This window comes from Mastomys coucha, unplaced genomic scaffold (genome assembly GCF_008632895.1).
Source record: "Mastomys coucha isolate ucsf_1 unplaced genomic scaffold, UCSF_Mcou_1 pScaffold9, whole genome shotgun sequence".
NCBI lineage: Eukaryota > Metazoa > Chordata > Mammalia > Rodentia > Muridae > Mastomys > Mastomys coucha.
Window position 1 is genome coordinate 96,215,375 of NW_022196915.1, and position 13,001 is coordinate 96,228,375.

The following is a 13,001-nucleotide window of genomic DNA, read 5'->3' on the forward strand; positions in this document are numbered from 1 at the left end:
TTTTTGTCATAGCTAAATATTTTTCTATGATATAAAATTCAGGCATTTTTTGCTTTTGTATTATTTACAAGTATAATTTATAGTAACCCAAGTTGTACAAAATGAATGATATTTATAATCCGTAACAATGTGAATAAAAACACAGATGCTTGAATAGTGTGTGTGTGTGTGTGTGTGTGTGTGTGTGTGTGTGTGTAGATGCAACCTGTTTATCCAGAATTAGCTTTGGTAACAAAATTCCATATAATTTTCCTAGATTTGTTTCTACATTTTAAATAAATTAACTATTAATATACACCAAGAAAAATTATTTATGTTGCTGCTTAAACTTCAATGAATAACATAATAGTGGTTTTGGGTCACTATTGTAAAATCCTTCTGTTTGCTCATATTTACCGATTATGTGGTTACAAGAAAACTACCTGAACACTGAACTGACTGCTTATCTAAATGTCTGAGCCCCACTCCTGCACATTTTTGAAGAAATATTAAGGATCATTTTAGAATGATAGAAGGTGTATGCAATTAGTTCTAAATTCGATTCTGTAATATTGATAAATAAAGTAAGTTAAATTACATATTAGAAAAATTGCTACATTTTTATTACCACACTATGAGTTGCCATCAAATAAGTTAGTTTACAAGAAAAGTCCCATGCTTTCATTCTGTGCCTGTATTCAGTGCAGTAGAAGTTGCTTAACTGGGTTCAGGTTTAGGTTACTCACAAAGCTGAAAAATGAATTCAGTTCCATCGACATGGGTTCACCCATTGCCTTGGAAAATAGTACTCTTCTGAGAAAAAGAGGTGGATTCTTACTAGAAACCTTACAGACCAAAAAGGAGTAGAGTTGACGAAAATCAAATATGTTACCAAAGAAATATATCCTTGGCAAAATAATATCCAAAGAAATCTCAAAAATGAAGAAGCTGTGCTGGTAATGCATGACTTTGATCAGAACACAATGGATGCTGAAATCTGAGAGATTTTCAGGACATTCAGAGATTTATATTGAGACTCTGACCCAAATAAATAGGTAGATGATAGATTGATAGATGATTGATAGATGATAGAAAGATAGATAGGTGATAAGTATGTGAAAAACAAAATATTGTAAGTGTAACTAGTTAATGAAAAACTAGTAACTTTTATTTTTAATGTCAAGACTATAGATTGCAGAAAGAGAAAGCTAAAACAATAGAAATTATTGTCTTTTATAGCCATAGCTATCATTCTCAATATGCTATGTTAGGCAAATTGTACCTACAAGTAAAATATCTATGGATAACAAAACTGAAAATGAAAAAATAATCAAAGTATACTGAAAATGTCAGTGAAATAAAGAGATGTAACAAAATATGGAAAAACAGGATACATAGTTTTCAAGAAGTGGAGGAAAAGTATTAATATCTCTTTTGTCTAGAAATTACCTTGCCTGATTAAACTTCCTAAACAAAAAGTGCAAATTCAGTAAATAGATTTTACTTTATAAAAAAATATTTGAGTCTCTTCATTATAAAATATATTTTAATCATGCTTCCTCACTCCCTAACTACTCCCAGCTCCTTCAGACTTCCTAGCAAACCCAATTCATTCTATCTCTCTCTTTCTTTCTCTTTCTTTCTTTCTTTCTTTCTTTCTTTCTCTCTTTCTTTCTTTCTTATTTCTTCAAGACAAATCAACAACAACAATCAATCAATCCAAGCAAAAAAATAAAATCAATAAAAAACAAGAGCAAAACTAAAAACAAAAATAAAACTTAATTGTGTGTTGAAAATGCTTACCTTTGTTGAAAGGCACACAAAGTTCAAATCTATGCAATGCAATGTGAATCTGAAGAATAAGTTTTTATGGAAATGATGTAATGTGACTCAATGGAAAATAGTTCATAGTTCCCTGAAAGGATGCTGTTAAGGAGTAGAAACCACCTCTTCATACATTTTCTCTATTTCATGAGTTGAGAATCTCTAACCATGAGTTGAGAATCACTGCTTCATCACACCCTCTGCTTCTATGTTCTGCCAATACTCTACTCATTCTATGTAGACAAACAAATATTAACTTAAGCCTGCCCAACAAATAAGGACCTCTAATTTTCACTTCAATTCATAAATTATAACAAAAAGTTCAAGAAATGCATAAATATAGTCTAAATGATCGAGTATGTGTAAAGTATCGCTCTATAGCACAAGCTAGCCTTAAATTCACTCTCATCTTCCTGCCTCAGCCTCTGAATACAGGTAGGTGCCACCACGTTCAGCTCCCAATTGCTGTTTTACAGCATAATTAATTGTATTAGAAAATAGTGAAGGGCTGGAGAAATGGCTCAGCAGGTAAGGGCACTGACTGCTCTTTCAGAGGCCCTGAGTTCAATTCCCAGCAACCACCTGGCCCACAACCATCTGCAATGGGCATCCAATGCCCTCTTCTTGCATGTCTGTAGACAACTACAGTGTGCTTATATATAATAAATAAATAAATATTTAAAAAATAAAAATAGTGAATTTGAAGACCTATAAAATTTTACTTGGTAGTAAAACAAGTAAAAGTTAGGAAACAGTATTGATTTGTGGAATTGAGACAGACAATATCATTTTTAAGTACCAGAAGGAATGAAGGAATAAACTGCTTTATTTTGTCTGTATAACAAATCAGATTGCTAAAGGAGAAGAAAAATCTCAGTTATGAACCAGGATATAATTAAGTGTGCCTGTGGAAAAGAATATTACATGGAAATTTGAGATATTGTGTCAAATATTATTATGTTAAATATAAGAGAAACAAAGCTTTTTAAACACGAGTAGTAATTACTATATAAGCATTTTCAATATACAAAAATTAGAAAGCATGATTGTGCTGCATGATTATGATCCAAGCCTCCAAGGGAAAATGGCACAAATAAAAAGCACTGAACTAAAAATGGCTGTGGTTTCTATCTTATGCTATGATTTACATTTAACTGATTAAGTTCACAATCAGGATCTTGCTTGGTCCCATAGATATGCACTAATACTAGAAGAACATAGTATGATGAATTGATCTATAGAACACTGATTCTTTTGTCTGTTTTAGAGTGAATCACATCTAAGATAGATTGATAGATGATAGATAGATAAATAAGAGATAGATTCATAAAGATTATATATGTACATAGATAATAGATCAATAAATATAGTTGTTATATCAATACATGAGAGAGAAATAGATGATAGAGAGATAAACATAGATAAATGCTAGATACATGATTGATAGATGAAGATGAAGATAGACAGACAGATAGACAGATAGATAGATGATAGATAGATAGAAAAGATAAATTGATTCCTTAATTATATAAATTATTCTTCACTAGAAAACCTAAAACAGCATATTGTATTGCCTGGTTGTATATTTATGCTTTCAGTGTTGTCTAGAATATATTACTTACCATCTTTATTGTAGATCTTTATGGAGGATGGTTGTACTGATCATTTTTCACCTTTTTAAAGGTTGTCTGTATTTTAGAACTTTTAAGCTTCATCAGCATTTGATTTACCATATGTGGCAAAAGTAAAAGTGAAGTGGTGTTTTCTTTTTTATCAATTTATTTTGTAATTTATCTCAAAATTCTTTTGAAAAAAAATACACATTCTCCATCCCTTCATAACTCTTAAAGATAAGCCACTCAGTGTTACCTAAATCTGTCATTGTTCAGATGATTATTTTTACTTTTTTCATGCCTGCCTTTCAAGAATACTCTCCTTAGTCTTATTGTTATCAGTTTGAACATTTTTCAGGTTTACTATCTGCCACCCTATCTGATCCGCCATCTGGCTTGCTTCTGCATTATAAGAGAACACATTATTAATTTTATTGTTGTTTCTCTTGGATGAACTATTTACCAGCATCAGATAAAACTTTTCTGTTCTCCAGAAGCAGCTTCCCAACAGGATTTACTGGTATTCACTTGCTTGTTAAATCACTGTTTATTTTGACTATGTTGAATCAGCTTTGGAGTTCTGAGTTGAATTTCAGAGATCATAATCCATGCTCTATCTATGAATAAAATGTATAGCATTAATAGAAGTACCAATGTATTAATTTGACATTAAAAGATTTGTGCATTATCTTTTTACTTTCTAACATTTCGTATTTATAGAGAAGAGAGTATATGTTATAACTATATTTTGATTGCATGTTACTTATATTTTCACAAGATTATCTTGACTTTAAATTTAGGCAAAACTTTAGGTTATAATATTGTGGAAACAAAAATATTTAACATTATTTGTTTTAAAATATGTAATTGCAAGCACAGTTTAAGGAACACAAAAATCGATGCTATGTATTTATTTATATAGAAACATTTATGTGCTTACTGTAGGAGTGTAAACTGTTATGAACACTATGGGAATAAGTATGCAGGTTCTTTAATAATCTAATATTGCCATGTAATATCATTCTTAGTTAGAAGCCTAAAGGCTTATAAGTCACAATAGTATGGATATACTAAACATCTATATTTATTGATAAACTATTCATGATACCTATAGGTACCTTAGATATCCATTTGTAGAAATAGAAAAGGAAATTCTAGTGTATATACAACTGGATTTTATTTAGTTGGGGAGAATCCTGAAATTACAATCTTACAGAAAAAAAAAAGATGTGACTCAGTTTCTTAATGATGCAGATACATGCAGCCAACTGTTAGACTGAGTACCCCTGTGGAAGAGTTAGGGGAAGGAATGAAGGAGCTGAAAGGAATGATAGCCCCATAGGAAGACCAACAGTGTCAACTATCCAGGTAAGACCCCTGGAAGTTCCCATAAACTAAGCCACCAACTAAAGAGCATACCTGGGGCTGGTCTGAGTCTCCTGGCACATATATATCAGAGGACTGTCTTGTATGACCACAGTTGGAGAGGACTTACCTAATCCTGTAGAGACTTGAGACCCCAGGGAAAGGGTATGCCAGGGATGAAGGTTAGGGGATGGATAACATCCTCTCAGGGAAAGAGAATGAGATGAAGAACTGTGGGAGATGGAGATGGGCAAGGACTTGAATATAAATATATAAAATAATAAATTAAAAAGAATAGTCACTATATTTTATTTCATAGATAAAATCTATATTTCAGTTTACAAGTAAATAAATAATTTATCTTCAAGTATGTGGGTTGTGAAAGGGGTGAAACTTAACTAACAGCAAAGAAGCATAAAAAAGTGAGTCATGAAGTATACATTTTTATTTTTTGATTCTCATGAATATTAATTTATATAAGTTTAAAATGAAAGGAGGTGAAAATATAATGGTTATTATTCAATTTTCAATGTGTGTAATTTAACTTGATCATGAAGTATACTTAACATGATCAAAAGAGAGAGTGTTTAGGAATAGGAGGGATATGCAATGGTGTGGAGGAGAGATAAGATAAGGCAACTAGGGCCAAGAGTATTGTTACGATTGATATACGTATATATTTATAAAAATTAACGTTACACAGTGAAAACTTTTATGTGCTAGCTAAATCAATTATGATGATATATCACTTATATTTAACATAAATATATATATATACATATCAGGAAAATGTTTACATGAAATATTGGATATAGATCAATAATCATGAAACAAAAAGAAGATAGATTACCACAAATATTGGAGAATATGTATATTAAATTTCAAAAGATAAAAGAGAAACAGTTAAGACTAGTTTATGTGTTTATTGATCATTTTTGTTGAGAATTTTGATCACTCTTAGAGAATATATTATTGAAATATTCAAGCCATAAATTATATAGTAGACAACTCATTTTTAATCATAATCCTGTCAGTTAAAGGCCAAGTAGGACAAGTTTGAGATAATTTCTCAACAACCACACCACCAGGAATATAGGGGTTCTTCTGGAAGGGAAATGGCCTCCTCTGAATATAGTAAGCTCTTAATTTACTTCCCAGTAGAAAAATGAGAAGAAGAAGAAAGAGGAGGGAGAGGAGGAGGAGGAGGAAGAGGAGGAGGAGGAGGAAGAGGAGGAGGAGGAGGAGAAGAAGAAGAAGAAGAAGAAGAAGAAGAAGAAGAAGAAGAAGAAGAAGAAGAAGAAGAAGAAGAAGAAGAAGAGAGAAGAGAGAGAGTGAGAGAGAGAAACAGAGAGAGAGAGGAGAGAGGGAGAGAAACACAGGGAGAGAAACAGAGAGATGAACAAATTTAAAAAGAACAACAAACAAGTACATTCCACTCTCAGGTGCTAAGTCCTACTAAAACCAAAGAAAGCACAAACAGTAGATACTTTATCCATGTACAATCTAACACTGACATGACTACTTTAAACAACATCTCCATACTTTAAACTGTGGGATGTCTTTAGGGTGTATTCATAACTGTAACACTCCGATTGCCTAGTAGTTAAGTGACATTTAAGAGTTGCTTCATTGAAATTATTGCTGGGAAGCTCCCAGTTAATATTTTCAATGGTTGGAGCCCAACAATAAAGAAATATTCTACCAGTTCTCCTTTACAGATATCCACAAAGTAAATATGATTAATTATTCTCATACTTTCAGAAGAATCTCAAATATAGTAAATAGCTAAACAATCAAAAATCCTAAGTAAACACAAATATGAAATAAAATCAGAAACAAGATTAAAATAAACAATGTAAAATAAACTAAATTTAATCTAATCCATAGTTTCAAATTTCTGGTAAAACATTGCTCAGACTTAGACACTGCTGTAGGTAGAATTAGCAAACAATAATAAATAGTACATATTTAATCAGAGATTTGTTATTGATATCATTACAAAGATTGATAAATATTTGATATGTTGACTAACTAATAAGTCTAAATTCTGTATTGCACTGTGTATACAAATAAAATTCCATGAAATATATTCAGAAATTATTATAATTATGCTAATTAATTTCCAAAGATGATACTAAACAGTAGAAATTAAATAAAATTTTAAACCTTTAGAACAACAAATTAAAGTAGGTTTTACAGTAGTAAATAATTTTAAATTTTTGTGAAATTATTTTTACAAAATCCTATCCTCATATAGAACAATGTTAAAATAGCAAATAGAAATATTTTTTAAATATGTGCAGTTTGAGTAATACACAGTTGTTTTCACGCATACATTTCTACTTGCCTGAGATAGGAATTCTAGAATCTATCAAGGATCTCATGTCTTCACAGAGTCCTAAGATGAGTTAGGTAAGCACCTAGGAGTCTTACACAGAAAACTGTACCTGATGTGTTTTCTCGCCACTTCAATCTTCTACCATCCGCTGTTTGACTGGCAGAATTAGGAGTCTTTTGTGTCACATCTATACTCCAGTCTTTCCTTACACATGGTTCTAGCCAGGCAGTTGGGAAGGTTTAGCAGAACAGGGTGGGAGTGAAAGCTCTCTGTCATCCAAGGAAGCTCCCTGCATTTGCTCCCACTCCCCCTGCAGTGTGGCATTTAGGGAGCAGCATGCTTTACCTCTGCCTAGGCTGGGGACTTCAGGAGCAGGAGGCTCTTGTACACATCTAGACAGGGTCCTGAAAGCTCTGCCTTAGAAACTGCAGTCTCATCTCTTTCCATCTCCATTATTTCTGGTGGAAAGGAGAGACTGGCTTGCTAGTCACTCTGTGAATAGGAGCTGGGGACAGAAGTACTCACTCGGAGTACCCAGGCCACTCGGAGCCCTGTTCTGCTCATGTCAAACCCTTGTGGATTGTTACAGGTTTCCTGTCCTGTGCATAAAGTACTTTCTGAGAGCGATATATAAGAAAGGAAAGTTTCATGTGTAGATAATGATAATGGCTCTTTTCCTTTTTGAATAACAGGCAGTGAGCTGAGTAACATAGGTAGTTAACCATAGCTTTTTTTTTCCTTTGTCCTTTTTTAAAAAATTCTCAGTGCACATCCATCGCTCAAATCCAATCTTGAAAATGCATGCTGCAAAAAAGAAAAAAAAAAAGTGCTTCTTCTACTGAAAAGAAATAAAAAGAGCATTCGGTTTAATTTTCTAAAGAAGCACACACACACACAAATGATTCTGGCAATCAAGCAAATATGGAAATAAATATACTTTAAAAACACATTCCTACTTTTACTCAGTAGATTGTAAAAAAAAAATCTAAGGCACTCTTGAAACCTTAACTCTCATTTAATACTTATGTCTGATGTGCTTAATTGAAATGTTTCAAGGACTATTGTGCTTCTGTGCTTTCAAAGTGAGCTTTGAGGAGCATGGGTTTGAATGGTTGTCTCTGATGTTTCCTCTAAAGAATTTCAGTTATTGTCTATTGTTGGGTGATTGAAAAAAGAAATATTTGTTAGAATGCTGTTTGCTGACCACTTCTACTACAAGAGTAAAAATATATGACATGATATCGTCTTAATGTTTATATACAGTTAAGATTATTTCATGAACTGCTTCTTTATATTATCAAAGAAATGTAAATGGAGTGATTTTGTGTATGTATGTATATACAGTTAGAATATTTAATGAATTGCTTGCTTATTAAAAAACATATTCAACTGTCAAATTACTGGTATTGATCCACAAGCAACATTTTCTTCTATGTAATCTTCATATTCCCCTAACTGCTTGCCTAATAGTTTAAATAAACCACAAAGCACTATTTTCATTTTCAAAAGGGAGCTTCCAATATTATATTTTTTACTTTCATCATTCTCTAATTACACTGCATATTTAACCTCTAAATCATAGTTCAGAAAAGACAGCACTTCTTTTTGTTTGTTTGTTTGTTTTTTCGAGACAGGGTTTCTCTGTGTAGCCCTGGCTGTCCTGGAACTCTGTAGACCAGGCTGGCCTTGAACTCTCAAATCTGCCTGCCTCTGCCTCCCAAGTGCTGGGATTAAAGGCATGCACCACCACCACCCGGCAAGACAGCATTTCTTAATAGGGGAACTACATATACTGAAGTCACTGGAATCATCAGAACTGTGCAGTCCTTGTGTGTATCTTAACTATGAATGCTCAAAATGCCTGTTGAGTATTGTAAGCATAAAGGAAGCTTGAAACACTGCATTTTCACCTTCTATAAAAGACACATTTAAATAGGATTTATGGTCAATAAATTGAATCAAGCCATTTACAAAGCATTACTTTCATGCTCTTATTGATAGATGTGAATGATCTCTTTATTGTGGTTGTTATTGGACCACAGTAGAGAAATCTAAACAGATAGATACCATTTTCTCTAAAAACAAGATCAATTTCAGTTCTTTGTCAGTTTCTAAATTGTATTTGTCAATTGAAAGTGAAATTATGGAGATAAATGATCCCAGACCCTGACCTTTCATTACTCTAAGGCCACCATGCTAAGGAGCAGGTTGTTACCTTCAAGTTTTCCTGATTTGTTTCAATTTACCAACTCTGGAGTTGACTGCTCAAGGCTCATGGTAATACAACTGCCTGGAAATGCTTCTGAAACTCCCATACTTATGTTGTAAGTGCTATAGCTAACTTCTAAGATTTTCACTCTTTTACTCACTGTGTGATCTTTAGTTCACATTGTTTCAATTATGCAATTCTATAGATTAGCAAATGATTTTGTCTAATGGCACCTGGCTGTTGTACTTATGAATAACTTCATTCATTGTATTTAGGAAATTAAGTTATATACTTTTGTTACACAAATTGATGATGAGGAAGAATTATTTTTGTGCATTTCATTAACTTGCCAAGTTTTAAGCTCAGTGTTCTGAAGAAAGCAACATTGAACTTTGCTGTAATAAAATGGTAAATGCGTGTTGTAACTACTTTGACCTGTAATCCTAGCTCTAGTAATGTTGAAAAATGTTGACTGCCTAAGTCTGTGTGCGTGTGTGTGTGTGTGTGTGTGTGTGTGTGTGTGTGTGTGTGTGTGTGTGTGTACAGTCTGAATCCAGCATAGGCTGCAAAATGAGACTCTATTTAAACAAATAAACAAAATTCAAGCACATAAACACAAACACTCCAACAACAGCAATGTCCCAAAGAAACAGTACCAAATGGGCACACAAATCTGTAACTTTTTAATGTGATAGACTATTTTAGCGTATACTAGTGATGTTACAATGAAAATTAACCTTATTTAAGCATTTTCATTTTTAATTAATTTGTGGTTTTAAAATGTCTCTCCCATTTATTTTATGAAGTGTCAAAACAAGCCATATCTCAGATGTATTCTTTTCTTTTAGTTATTAAAATCATGTCTTTCTGTGGGGGAATATTCAGGGCAGCACATGCCTGAGTAGGTAAGTGTATATCTACACAGAGTAGGTTCTCTGCCTCCACCTTTGTGTAGGTTCAGGAGGTAAGCTCAGCTCTCCAGTGTTAGATCTGACATATAATTAATATCACATGGCTATAATTCTATAATGAATATAATTCTCCTTAAATATAAGATCTCCTTAAAGTTTTGTTTTTATTTCATTGTTCCTGTGACATTTATGACATCTTTTTATTAATCTCTCTAGAAGTCAACAATTAGATGAAACTTCTGATAGCTTAAGAGTTTAATTTCCAGAGAACTTTAATGCAACACCCACTCTCAAATAAGTTATAATAATGGAAAATGCATATGGATGTCAGAAATGCCAGGATATCAAAAATCAAATGCAAAGTATTAATTTTCACTTAGTTTTTCACCAACACCTTAGGTTTCAGGAATCATACATCCATAATCAACAGTTTTTGTGACTTTATTTTTAGTGTAGCTAGATAAATTAGTAGTGTTCTTCCAGGAATATATTAGAATTATTTGGATATCCTTTTAATACATAAATACAGATGCATTTTACTTAGGCTCGACAACTTTATGTGTATGTTTCTCTAGGCTTCTTGATATTCCCATGGTAAGAACTACAGTTGCTAGACTGTATTTAGGAAGTAGAATTTACTGTCATTAAGCTATGCTTGCTGAATGGTTACATGGATTATTTTACATACTTGGCAAGCATCAATGAATTGATTTTCAGAACAGATATAATGTATATAATGATAGAAATTACATGTTCTTTCAGAATTGTAAATAAAATATTCTTGAATCTCATTACAAAGATAGAACTGAAAGCAGAGTCAAATTTTCTAAAGTATGGTATTTGATGTAATCTTTTTCAATAACTCCTCTAAGAAACAAGAGTTATCAAAGAATTCATTGCAAGTAATTTATTCTTTGTGAGATCTCTTTTGGAATGAATAACCACAATGAAGACAATAAGGAAATTTAAAGAGTAGTTGTTCTTCTGAAAGTGTAACAATAGCCAAAATATCTACTCAGTATTACAAACTGATATCACAGGAGGCAATCTCATCTCCCTGGTATGCATCAACAATGCATATGGACCTTGGTCTTCAGTGCACTTTTTAATATCTCGGCAATATATGTTTGCCTTTCTACATTGAAAAATGATCTGCAAGTATGACCCAATTAAATATACATATTTAGCATTTTCTATTGATTCATATTCAAAAGTAATCAAATGAATCAAATACTATTTTAGAATTCATATATCCTTCATTCTAACTTAGCAAAATATCTGTTGCTAAAGAGGTCTATTCTCTTTACCAGTCTTATTGGCATATATCTGGAGAATGTGTATTGAGTTTTATTGTGAAAGTGTCTATTTAATCCTTAAATAAATGCAAGGTATTTAGAGGATAAAATTAACCAGTACATCTTAATTATGTAACCCTTTAAAAATATTTTCGATTTTTCTCTCCGGTGAGTTTCTGAGACCCAAGCAGCCAGCCTGGAGGCACAGGCCCCAGGAGTCCCAGGGGAGCTGCAGGGTGGCAGGGACAGGATCCTCTCAGCTTCCCAGTGACAGAGGTGGATCAGCTTCCTTCTTTGCCCCTTCCCTGCAAGTGGAGGGCCTACCTCCAGGGAGCGCCTTAACCCAGAGACTCAGGTAAGAGCTGCCATTTTCTCTCCAGTGAGTTTCTAAGACCTGAGCAGCCAGCAGGGAGGCACAGGCCCCACAAGACGCAGGAGACTTGCAGGGTGGCAGGGACAGGACAAGCTCTAGTCAGAGACACTAAGAACATCTAATACCAAAATCAAGAGATGGCAAAAGGCAAATGCAAGTATCCTACCAACAGAAACCAAGACTACTTGGCTTCATCAGAACCTAGTACTCCCACTGCAGCAAGTCCTGGATATCCCAAAACACCAGAAAAGTAAGAATTGGATCTAAAATCATATCTCACAATGCTAATAGAGGAACTTAAGAAGAACATGAATAACTCCCTTAAAGAAATACAGGAGAATACAAGTAAAGAGGTACAAGCCCTTAAAGAGGAAACAAAAACATCCCATAAAGAATTATAGGAGATCACAAGTAAACAAGTAAACAAGCACTTAAAGAGCAAACTCAGAAAGCCCTTAAGGAATTGCAGGAAAACACAAACAAACAGGTGAAGGCATTGAGTAAAACCATCCAGGACCGAAAAATGAAAGTTGAAACAATAAAGAAATCACAAAAAGAGACAACTCTGGAATCAGAAATCTTAGGTAAGAAGTCAGAAAACATAGATGCAAGCATCACTAACAGAATACAAGAGATAGAAGAGAGAATCTCAGGGGCAGAAGATAACATAGACAACATTGAGAGAACAGTCAAAGAAAATGCAAAAAGCAAAAAGACCCTAACCCAAAACATCCAAGAAATCCAGGACACAAGGAGAAGACCAAATCTAAGGATAATAGGTATAGAAGAGAGTGAAGACCTCCAACTTAAAGGGCCAGAAAATATCGTCAACAAAATTATAGAAGAAAACTTCCCTAACCTAAAGAAAGAGATGCTGGTGATCATACAAGAAGCCTATAGAACCCCAAATTGACTGGACCAGAAAAGAAATTCTTCCCGCCACATAATAGTCAAACCACCAAATGCACAAAACAAAGAAAGAATACTAAAAGCAGTAAGAGAAATAGGTCAAGTAACATATAAAGTCAGGCCTATAAGAATTACACCAGACTTCTCACCAGAGACTATGAAAGCTAGAAGATCCTGGACAGATG